Source organism: Pseudorca crassidens, chromosome 13 (assembly GCF_039906515.1).
Source record: "Pseudorca crassidens isolate mPseCra1 chromosome 13, mPseCra1.hap1, whole genome shotgun sequence".
Classification (NCBI taxonomy): domain Eukaryota; kingdom Metazoa; phylum Chordata; class Mammalia; order Artiodactyla; family Delphinidae; genus Pseudorca; species Pseudorca crassidens.
This window is the reverse complement of record NC_090308.1, coordinates 12602264-12614683: the sequence shown is the minus strand read 5'-3', so window position 1 is coordinate 12614683 and position 12420 is coordinate 12602264. Positions and strand designations below refer to the sequence as shown.

The window sequence follows — 12420 nt, the reverse complement described above, 5'->3', positions numbered from 1 at the left end:
AGCTGCTGGTGGTTCCTTGGCTTGTGGCAGCATAACTCTAATCTTCACATGGTGTTTTACAGTGTGCATGTCTCTGTGTCCAAATTTCCCCCTTTTACAGACACCAGTCATATGGATTAGGGGCTCACCCTATTGACCTCTTAACTAATTACACCTGCAAAAGATAACCATTTCCTAATAAGGTCACATTCTGAGGTCTCAGTGGTTATGACTTCAACACAGGAACTTTGGAAGGACACAATTGAACCCATAATAGTACACAATCTAACCTCCCAAAATTTATGTCCCTCTCACATGCAAAATACATTCACTCATCCCAACATCTCCGAAAGTCTTAACCCATTCAAACATCAACTCTAAGTCTCAAATCTCATCCAAATATCATCTAAATCAGAGACTGGTGGGACTCAGGGAATGATTCATCCTGGAGCAAAGTTCCTCTCCACCTATAAACCTGTGAAACCAAGTAAGTTCTCTGTTTCTAAAATACAATGGTGGGGCAGGATAACCTTACAGACCAGTACACACTCTAAAGCTTGAGAACCATTGTCCCAGATCACTTTTTAATGTCCTTCCTAGAACTGTTCTTTGAATGAAGGAATCCACCTGTGGTCTGTGGCTTTCAGCAGATAATAATAATTCCTCATGCCACACACCTCCATTCTCTTTGTTAACCACACCTTGCCAGCCTCAGCTCAAATGCTTCCAGTAAAGTGACTCCACCCAGGATCCGGGGGGTCCCCGGAGGTGCTAGGCTAAGCCAGTGGCAGTTCCATCATGCTAGCCACAGTCATTCACCCAGGGATGAGCACGTGTCTCAGATCAGGCCCACTGGGGCCAAAGAGACTCAATTCTGAGACTTTGGTTTGAGGTATCAGGGAATCAATTTCTCTATTTTCCTAAATGGAGTGGTGCGATGATGTAACCTGGAAGATTCCAGAAATCATGCCAAGAATCATGAGAATGGAGCCAATCCATAGGATCCAACTGACACATGGATTCCAGTGATACCATTACTGCCCTCTTAGCTTATGGGAGCCAGTACATTGCCTTTGTTAAGATATTCTGAGTGTCGTTTTCAAGCATGTGCAGCTGAAAGAGTCTCAAATGATACAGAAAGTTACTCAAAGAAAACCATCTCTTGATGGTGCTTTAATTTCTTACTAAGAACTTCAGTCCTTTATTCACTTCAGTCTGAAAATAATGTTGGGAAAGATAGACAATAAGATTGTTTTCTACCATGTACTCTCTAGTGTCTATGCATTTTAGCTCCCGTCCTGAGAACAAGCTTGATAGAGGGTCATATAGGAAGTATGGCCTTAGAAGAACTGCAGAAAAGGTCTCACCAAAGAGAAAAGCACACAACAGTAGTCTAGAAGCATCAAAATTAAGCGCACTCACTTACTTTACATTTACTCTTATAAGATTAAGTGTCTTTAGGCAATAGTTTTCCCCCTTCTACTACCAGAAAGCCCACAGGTGTGCCCAATACTCTTTCATAAAATGAAGAGCAAAGATGTTGGGCTAACTTTGCAACTAAATTAAAGTATTGGTCAGTAAACTTCTTTGTTCACTACAATATTATTAAAAAAGGAGAAAATATTCAAAACTACATTTCAACACAATTAGAGTTTTTGGCTCAGGCTGTGCAGACATCAAAAGTAGGTTTTTGTCAATAAGCACATGAAAAGATGCTCAGTATCATCAGTCATTAGAGAAATGCAAGTCAAAACCACAATGAGGGCTTCCCTGGTGGCGCAGTGGTTGCGAGTCCGCCTGCCGATGCAGGGGACATGGGTTCGTGCCCCGGTCTGGGAAGATCCCACATGCCGCGGAGCGGCTGGGCCGGTAAGCCACGGCCACTGAGACTACGCGTCCAGAGCCTGTGCTCCACAACGGGAGAGGCCACAACAGTGAGAGGCCCGCATACCGCAAAAAAAAAAAAAAAACAAACCACAATGAGATACTATTTCACACTCACCAGGATGCCTAAAATCAAAAAGGCACAATAAGAAGTGTGGCCAAGGATGTGGAGAAATTGGAACCCTTAAAGTTGCTGGTGGGAATATAAAATGGACCCACCACTTTAGGAAACCGTTTGGTAATTCCTCAAAATGCTAAATGTAGCATTTTAAGTTACCATATGACCCACCAATTCCATTTCTAGTTATATACTCAAGAAAATTAAAAACATGTTAACACAAAACTTGTGCATGAATGTCATGAATGATATGGACAAAAGGTGCGAACAGCCTAAATGCTCATCAACTGATGAGTGGGGTAACAGATTGTGGTACACGCATGCAATGGAGTTTTAGTCATTAAAAGAAATGAAGTACTGACACATACTAAAACATGGCTGAACCTTGAAAAATTCTTTGAAGTAAAAAAAGCCAGTCACAAAAGACACATACTGTATCGTCCATTTATAATGAAATGTCCAGAATAAACAAATCCATGGAGACAGAAAGTAGATTAGTGGCTGCCTGGGGCTGAGGAAGGGACAAGTAGGAATGGGGAGTGACTGCTAATATGTATGGGGTTTTTCCTGTGTGTGGTGCTAAGATGTCCTCAAATTAGATTGTGGATCTAGTTGCACAACTCTATGAATATACTAAAAACCACTGAACTGTATGTTTTTATGTGTGAATTTTATGGTACGTGAAGCATACGTCAATAGCGCTATTAAAAAGTAGACTTTTATAAGATTATCATGATAACTGATGACACTTGCATAGGAGAAATACTAAGCATGGCAACAGTCCTGGAGTTAAGTTGGAGACATCAGAAAGTCTTAAGAAATCTAAATGAAAAGACATCTGACTCTTAAAGCGGAACATTAGCATTGGCGACTCTGGGAGTTTTCAGTCCCACAAGAACACAGTAATTGTACACATCATTTTTTTACAGATAGGCAGGTGGGGACTCTACCTCAAATAAAGCCTGAATACATAGCTTTTAATACCACAGTATTTTTAAAGTAATATATATTTAACAAACCTCAAGAAACAAACCGAACAAGTATACAACAAAGAACATAAACAGAATGACTTCTTTACTTTCTGTGTTCACCAAGCTGCTCAGTTGTGCTGCTAAAGATTGTGATAGAAAATAAAAATACTTTCGACTAACACGTTAATTTGTAATTATGTCAGAGTAAAATGATTATATTAAGATCTTACATCTAATTCAACAATATTAAATCAGTAAAGATGAAAATAAACTTTAGAATCTTGAAATAACATGGCATAAAGGACATTCCCTAAATGAAAAATAAAGAGGACCGCCTCTTTGGATAATTTTATTATTATTTAATATATTTATATCAATATATATTACCTTTAAGTTAAAAATATCAGAGATTATCGCCCTTCCACACACATATTCCTGTCCCTATTTGCCTTTTTTGTATCATAATCTGAGAGATATACAACATATTGCTAGATACTCATGGGAAAGACCTGTGATCTAACCTCATCCATGACCTAAATGGGGATTTTATACTGTTTTACTGTTACTAATGGCTGGTGCCTAGGTCTTCACAGGACAATAAAATGAACATCCAGTAATAATGGAAGCAGATGATAAATAGGATCATAGGACAAAAAAAAAGACCCAAAGGGCACAAGCACACAGGAAAACACAGCTTGCACCTGACCCCAAAGCCGAGGTGAACCGAGTCCTTCCTAACGGTTGTATGGAAGACTAGCGCTGGCTGGCTAATCCTACAGGGCTATCCCTGTACCTTTCAAAGGCTTCTCAATAGAGTAATATTTTAAAAATCTCCATTTCACCTTTTTTATATAAATATTTTTCTAAATTCTAATATCATATTAGGAAACACTACATTGTTCCCTTATCTTACCAGATTATAAAAAGAGCAAAAAAAAAAAAAAAAAAGATTGGCAGAAAAGACCACTGGTCTCTCTCCCTCTGGAAACAGAAGCCAAGTTAATTATTTCTATCTCCCTTGTCTTCTGTGGCAAAATGAAAGACTTTTGTCTGACAATCAAGTGTTTTCAACGCAACTGTTATCCTTCCTCTCAAGTGCATATTTTAGTCTCTTACATAAAATAACAGGACTTTAATTTCCTTCTCCACATAAGGCATCACGCCTCACGAGTTCTTTGCCAAGGAAGATGAAAACTATTTTTATTTTATAGATGAGAAAAAATGTGGAGATTCTTGGAAAACAGTAAGTGATCTTTCCAAAATGTAAAGCAGTGTGGAATGAGGAATAAAAGTTTGCTTCCACACTGTGCAGGCCCAGGCACTTCCGGAGCAGTCTTCTCCAACTTTAATAAGCAAACAACCACCTAGGGATCTTGGTAAAATACAGTTTCTGATTCATTCAGTCTGGGATGGTGGGCACTGAGATGCTAAATTTTTAAGGAGCTCCTAGGTGATGTCTGAAGTGCTGGTCCATGGACATACTCTGAGTAGCAAGGCTAGACTGCTTCCCAGCAATTAGTCATGCAGAAACAGCCTCAGCTCACCGGAAGAGAAAAGGACTGAAATTACAGCTAGAAAGTTGAGACTTGTCCAGAAAGCAGCATCTATTTTCTCTGTGCCATATCATAGTTTTTTTAAAAAATCTGGCTTGCTCAAGGGAGGGTTCCAGAATCCCTGCTCTAAAGCATCAGTATCTCAATATTGTTGAGTTGGTAGGAATTTGAGGTAAATGTTAGTGACCCTTTACTTCTGTTAGACTGGCTCAGAATGTCTGGAGGGGTCAGTCTAGAAAACGTTCTCCAAACTTAGGTCAATAATCTAATGATTTAGACTCAATAAAGGGATGATATATATTTAAGAAGATCTTTCTTGTTGACATTAGCAAAAGACAAAACACGGAAGATTCAGAAGGAAGGGAAAGACATGAGGAGCACTTCATGCCAAGAGCAGTGAGGCAAGAGGAAGAAGAAGTCACCCCAATACAATTTCACAAGCAGAAAATGAAGGTTTGGAGCAGATAAATGCCCTTACCTTTCCAAGATGGTGCTCTCTTGTCCTTACGTCTATGGTTATAATCTAGTGTGATCTGTAATTACTTGCAAGACATCCTTGTTTCTGCCTTATGGGAAATCCTCAGCGTACACGTTTAGAGTTACATATTTCCACATGGCCATTAAATCCCTACTAATAAACCTTTTCCCAGGAAGTGATAAAAATCCTATACAGTTGAGATTATATTTCATTCCGCAGAGGACTGAATGTCCTGGAAAACTTAGGACTCATCCTTGATTCCTCTCTTTCCCTCACACGTTTGATCCCCTTATTAAGTTCAACCATCACATATCTTTGAATGTCCACTGTGTACTCGGGCAGTGCAGCTGAAAGACTAGGGACAGACTAAACCAGGCAACAATCCTTTATGAATCTTACATTCGTACATTGTATGTTTATAATATATCCCAAATATGTGTATTTTTTCTGCTCCCCACCCCATTGCTACCATCATTTCATTGTTGGTCTATTTCGACAGCTACATTCCTAATACCCATTTTTCATACAGTGAAGTGATCTTTTTAAAATGTAAACCACACCAAAACATTCCTCAGCTTCAGTTCCTCCAAAAGTATCTCATTGCACTTAGAACAAAATCCAAATACCTTAAAGGACCCACTAGTTGCCACATAGCCAGCTGCTACTGAATTCTCCAGTATCTTCCTATGCTGCCCCTACCCACTCTGCTCCAGCCATGCTGAATTTATTTCTGTTTCCTGAACCGCAAAATTTGTGCCAGTCCTATAGCATTTATACTCTACTTTCTCTCTGTCTAGGGCATGTTGCCAGCTATTGTTTATATGTGTAGGTTTCCTTGTGAAATTCAGGTCCCAGATCAAACATTGCCTCCTCATGGAGATCCTCCCCAACCAGTCATTTAAATAAAGGTCCTTCTTCCTACCTCCATTATTATATACCCTTACCTAATTTCCCTTATAGAACTTACTCACTACCAGAAATTATCCTGTTCTTCTACTTACCTAATTGTCTCCAAACCCTGCCAAAACAGACATATGCACCAGACTGTAAGTTCTATGCAAGAGGGCTATTGCCTTTGTTATCTTCAAAAAGCATCTCCAAATGCCAACAATTGAGCCAGAAATATAATACCTCCTCAAAACATATTTGTTAAACATTCACTGTTTGGTCAAAATTTCCATTCTTAATCTCATTCTCACCTCCTTCATATATCCATACATCACCTCCTTCATATATCCATACATAATAAACACAGCAAACTAATTCTGGATTTGGAGTCTTTAAAAACTCAGTAAGTAAACTATTCTTACTAAATGTCAAGTGTCTAGATAGAGTAAAAGTAAAAATTAAGATTTGTTTTTGGTTAGAGAAAAAGGGAAAGGACACAAATTACTAACAGCAGAAATGAAAAAGAGGGTTATCACTACAGAATCCATGGGACATTAAAAGGATAGTAAAAAAATGCTATGAGCTACTCTGTGCCCCAAAATTTAATAACCTAGCTGAAACAGACCAATTCTTTAAAAGAAACAAAACTCACACAAGAAATAAATGATTTGAATAGGCCTATATTCAATCAATAATTGAAAAACCTTCTAATTGAATCAATAATTAATAACCTTCTAAAACAAAGCACCAGTCCCATATGGGTTCACTGATGAATTCTACCAAACATTTAAAGAAAAAATTATACCAATTCTCTACAATCTCCTTCAGAAGACAGAAGCAGAGGGAATACTTCCTGACTCATTCTATGAGGCCAGCATTACCCTAATCATCAAATCCAGACAAATACATTTCATTGCTGAAAATCAATATACCTCATGAACATAGATGCAAAATTCCTCAGCAAAATATTAGCAAATTGAAGAATAAAAAAATTTTACACCATGACCGAGTGGGAATTATCCCAGATATGCAAGGCTGGCTCAACATTTGAAAATAAATTAATGTAGTTGATCACATCAATAGGCTTAAGAGGAAGAAGGAAAAAAAACACATGATAATATCAATAGACACAGAAAAAGCATTTAACAAAACCCAATACTCATTTGTGATTAAAAAAAAAAAAACTTCTCCGTAATCAAGGAATAAAAAGAAAATTCCTGGCGGCTTCCCTGGTGGCACAGTGGTTAAGAATCTGCCTGCCAATGCAGGAGACATGGGTTCAAGGCCTGGTCCAGGAAGATCCCACATGCTGCAGAGCAACTAAGCCCGTGTGCCACAACTACTGAGTCTGAGCTCTAGAGCCTTCGAGCCACAGCTACTGAAGCCCGTAGGCGCCTGTGGTCTGCAACAAGAGAAGCCACCGTAATGAGAAGCCCGGCACCACAACGAAGAGTAGCCCCTGCTCGCTGCAACTAGAGAAAGCCCGTGCACAGCAACGAAGACCCATCGTAGCCAAAAATAAATAAAAGTAATTAATTAATTTTTAAAAAAAGAAAGAAAATTCCTCAACTCAATACAGAATATCTACAAAAAACCTACAGCTAACTTCATACTTAATGGTGAGAAACTAGAAGCTTTCCCACTAAGATCAGTAACAAGGCAAGGATGTCCCCTCCCACTACTCCTCTTCAACATTGTACTGGAAGTCCTAGCCAACACAATAACACAAGAAAAGGAGATAAAAGTATACAGATTGGGAAGGAATAAATAAAACTATCTTTGTTCATATATGACATGAATTTGCATCTGGAAAAGGCAAAACTATGGAGATAGTAAAACGATCAGTGGTTGCTAGGCATTGGGGAAGGGAAGGATTAAAAGGTGGGGTACAGAGAATTTGTAGGACAGTGAAAATACTCTGTATGATACAGTATTAATGGATACACGTTGTTATACATTTGTCCAAACCCACAGAATGTAGAACACTAAGAGTGAACCCTAAGTTAAACTATGGACTTTGGGTAATTATGACGTGTCAGTGTAAGTTCATCAGTTTTAAAAAATACACTACTTTAGTGGGAGGAATATTGATAATGGAAAAGGCTATTATGCGTAGGGGCAGGGGTAGACAGGAAGTCTCTGTACCTGCCTCTCAATTTTGCTGTGAACCTAAAATTGCTCTAAAAATTAAAATCTACTTTGAAATATTTGTCAATTGGCTGCTTACTATAGTTTTGTAGTTTGAGGCAAATAGAACCTTATTTGCCTTGGCTTTAATTAAGAAAAAATAAAATTGTAGGGAGAGAAATTAAAAATTAACAACCAAAGGGTAGTGCAGGAAAAGATGTCAAAGGCTTATGGTGTTGTCTAGACAAGAAGGATCTACCTGTAAAAACTGATCTTATAGTTTCCATTTCTAGTTGAAAATTCAGACACGTGCTCATATCATTCTAGTTCCTTGCTCTTGATGCACAGGGTGACATATATTCAGGAGTCTCCGGAACAGCCAGGAAGGGTCAGGAGGGTATAATCAAAGAGACAAACAAATGAATCTGAGACCATTAGGTTGGGAGCATCTCAAAGGACTGCACAAGATTCTTCACAGAAGTAAAGTGTAAACTGCAGGTGTATGCGTTCAAGAAGACTTGCAGATCAGGGACGTCATTCTCAGACCAGGGGCACAAAGAATATTCCCCAGCTTTGTGTAAAAATACCTGGAGACAAATGAAAATGGAAACACACTGATCCAAAGTCTATGGGAATAACAAAAGCAGTTCTAAGAAGGAAGTTTATAGTAATATAAGCTTACCTTGAGAAACAAACAAACAAAAATCTCAAATAAACAATCTAACCCTGTACCTAAAGGAACTAAAAAAAGAACAAACCCCAAAGTTAGTAGAAAGAAATAGTAAAGATCAAAGCGTAAATAAATAAGAGACTAAGGAGTAGAAAAGATCAGTGAAACTAAGATCTGATTCTTTGAAAAGTAAACAAAACTGCTAAGCCGTTAACCAGATTCATCAAGAAAAAAAGGACTCAAAAACAGAAATGAAAGACAGGTTACAAGCAACACTACATGAATACAAAGGCTCATAAGAGATTACTACGACAAACAAATACACACCAATAAAATGAACCTAGAAGAAATGAATAAATTCCTAGAACATGCCAACTCCCAACACTGAATCAGGAAGAAATAGAAAATATGAAGAGACTGATCATCAACAATGAAATTGAATCAGTAATTTAAAAACTCACAACAAACAAAAGTCCAGGACCACACAACTTCACAGGTGAATTCTACCAAACATTTAAAGAAGAGTTAACACCTATTCTTCTGAAACTATTCCAAAAAAATTGAAGAGGACAGAACACTTCTGAACTCATTCTATGAGCCTAGCATCACCCTGACACTAAAACCAGACAAAGATACTATAAAAGAAGAAAATCACAGGCCAATATCACTGATGAACACAGATGTAAAAATCCTCAACAAAATATTAGCAAACCAAATTCAACAATACGTTAGAAGGATCATACATCACGACCAAGTGGGATTTATCCCAGGGATACAAGGCTGGTTCAGTAACTGCAACTATAGCAATGTGATACACCACATCAACAAACTGAAGAATAAAAACCGTATGATCATCTCAATAGATGCAGAAAAGTTTTTGACAAGATTCAACGTCCATTTATAATAAAAACTCTCAACAATGTGGCTACAGAGGGAACATTCTTCAACATAATAAAGGTCATACATGAGAAAACTAGTCAACATCATACTGAACAGTGAAAAGCTGAAAGCATTTCTTCTAAGATCAGGAACAAGACAAGGATGTCCACTCTTACCACTTTTATTCAACATAGTATTGAAATCCCAGCCACAGCAGACGAGAAAAAGGAATCCAAATTGGAAAGGAAGAAGTAAACTGTCACTGTTTGTGGATGACATGATACTATAGGTAGAAAATCCTAAAGATGCCACCAAAAAACTACTGATCTCAGTTATATGTGGAATCTAAAAAACAAAACAGGGACTTCCCTGGTGGTGCAGTGGTTAAGAATCCACCTGCCAATGCAGGGGACACGGGTTCAAACCCTGGTCCGGGAAGATCCCACATGCTGTGGAGCAACAAAGCCCGCGTGCCACAACTACTGAAGCCCGCACACCTAGAGCCCGTGCTCCGCAACAAGAGAAGCCACCGCAATGAGAAGCACGCACACCGTAACGAAAAGTAGCCCCCGCTCGCCACAACTAGAGAAAGCCCGCGTGCAGCAACGAAAACCCAATGCAGCCAAAAATAAATAAATAAATTTATTAAAAAAGAAAAAAATTTAAAAAATAAAAACAAAACAAAACAAAAACAGACTCATAGATACAGAGAACAAATAGGTGGTTGCCTGAAAGGAGGGCAGGGTGGGGGGGAGGGTTAGATAAATAAATGAAGGGGATTAAGAGGTACAAACCCCAGTTATATAACAATTAAATCATGGGGAAGTAACATATAGCATAAGGAATATGGTCAATAATATTGTAATAACTTTGTACGGAGACAGATGGTCACTAGACTTATCATGGTAATCATTGCTAATGTACACAAATGTTAAATCACTATATAGAATGCCTGAACTAACATAATATTGTTCATCAACTATATTCCCCCAAAAATGAGATTAAGGTCTGAGAACTATAATTGACCTAGTTATATGGCATAAATTTGCAGGTAACCTCATCAGCATTATTTCATGACATCATCCAGGGATCTTGGGCCACTTGACATGAAGCAGAGAAAGCAGGTAGTGAGTCATCCATGCTTGAGATTAATGCCATCGAGGTCAAGAATTATAGATTCAAGATTTTTCCAGTAGTAAATATTTACTCCCATTTTCAAATCACTTCGCAAATTATAGTTCAAAAGATAGGATCACTAGGAAATTTTCTAGGGACTAAATTAAGTAGCAGAGATACAAAAACCAAGATTGGTCTTCACCTTGATAGACATGCTATAGAACCTCTCAGGTAAATCTCTCCTTTGCTTCTTATCCCCTCTGCCACCCCAGCTATTACACAAGCTTCCTAACTCTTCTAATTTCCTTTGTCCCCTTACATGTTTCTACCCCCAAATTCTTAAGCTCATGTAATTTTTCTAAAGTGCACCTCTAATTATATGATGACCCTGATTAGAAATCGTCATCTATTATCTACTGAAATAAACTAACAACGAGCCCAGTATTCAACATCACCCAAATTTATTTTCCATTCCTCTTTTCCATGGCTCACCTCTCTACCTGCAGACCTTCCCACTTAGATCTTAGATCAGCTTAGATCACTTAGATACGATCTTCCGTATTTTGAGTTCCTGCTCTCTTTCAAATCCCTCGAGTACTTTGTATGTCTCTGTGGCACTTATTTTACTCTGCTTTCTTTTGTTAAATGAGTCTTATTCTTCCCACTCTCCCCATTACACATTAAACATTACACATTAAAATATTTTAGACCAGAAATTGTATCTTGCTTGTTTTTGTATTCCTATTAGCACAAAGTACATGAGTACATGTTAGGTACTCAAAAATAATAATAATAATGCTTAATTGAATGGAGTTCATTAATCAACTTTTTCTTTTATTATTATCTTGCTTCCTAAAGAGACATACCTCATAATTCCTACAGCATCATCTGAGGTAGCTAGCTAAAATAATGCCGCATCTGTACTGTTTGCCCTAAAATTGTGTAAAATTTTTGGTAATTGTTAAATCCTAAAATCTGGCCCATTTATGTCACTTTTCTGAGATGTCATGCATGCGCTAGTATGTATATATCTTCATTAAAAATGCATTTTTTTCAACATGATTCCCAGGTCCATCCTGTCTGTACTTGTACTTAACAATTTATTTGCATAAATTGGGTATTAGTCTTGTTAGTGGTTATAGCACCCAGGGTAGGGTCACCCCATTCATGGAGTAAGTATAAGTCAAACTGTCTCCACATCGCCAGCATTATGTAAGTAGAGAAATACAATGTGAGTCATCATCACACAGGCGTGAGTCATGGGTCAAATAACCTTTCATTAAAGAAAGAAACGGTATAGAGTAAAACTGAGCTGAGATGAGTATTCCATTTAACCCCATCACCTCTTACCCCATTACACTTTGTGGAAAGACTCAGTGAAGAGTCTCAAGAGCTCTGGCACTCCCAATGTAGAAAGGCAATAGAATGCAATTAACACCCTGCATTGTTTAAATAGCTTACTTTGCAGGGGAAAAATGTCTAAAAAGGTTTAAATTCGGTATAAAATTGTAGCAACCACAATTTTAATCGCATACCAACTGCAAAATATTTCTCTCATTGTGTAAATAAAAAGAAGGCTATAATACATTGTCTGCTTGTTTCAGGGCTCAGTTATTAAACTTTAAGAATCTTTTCTAGGATAAAAGCCTCTTTCTCCAGCAAACACATCTTGAAACTAGGACTTAATCTAAAATCCTAACTCCTGTCATGGACCATGTCGGAACTTCAATCCCTATTATAAAAATTGCTGAACAATA

At 37.9% G+C, this 12420-nt stretch overlaps 2 protein-coding genes across 3 annotated transcripts in view; one reads left to right on the top strand and one right to left on the bottom strand.

The window, feature by feature from the left end:
• Nucleotides 1-12420, bottom strand: part of IPCEF1 (interaction protein for cytohesin exchange factors 1) — a 183075-nt gene that overhangs the window by 14050 nt on the left and 156605 nt on the right. The gene's annotated exons all lie outside the window — the stretch shown is intronic.
• OPRM1 (opioid receptor mu 1) overlaps nt 1-12420 on the top strand; it is a 160323-nt gene that overhangs the window by 93490 nt on the left and 54413 nt on the right. The gene's annotated exons all lie outside the window — the stretch shown is intronic.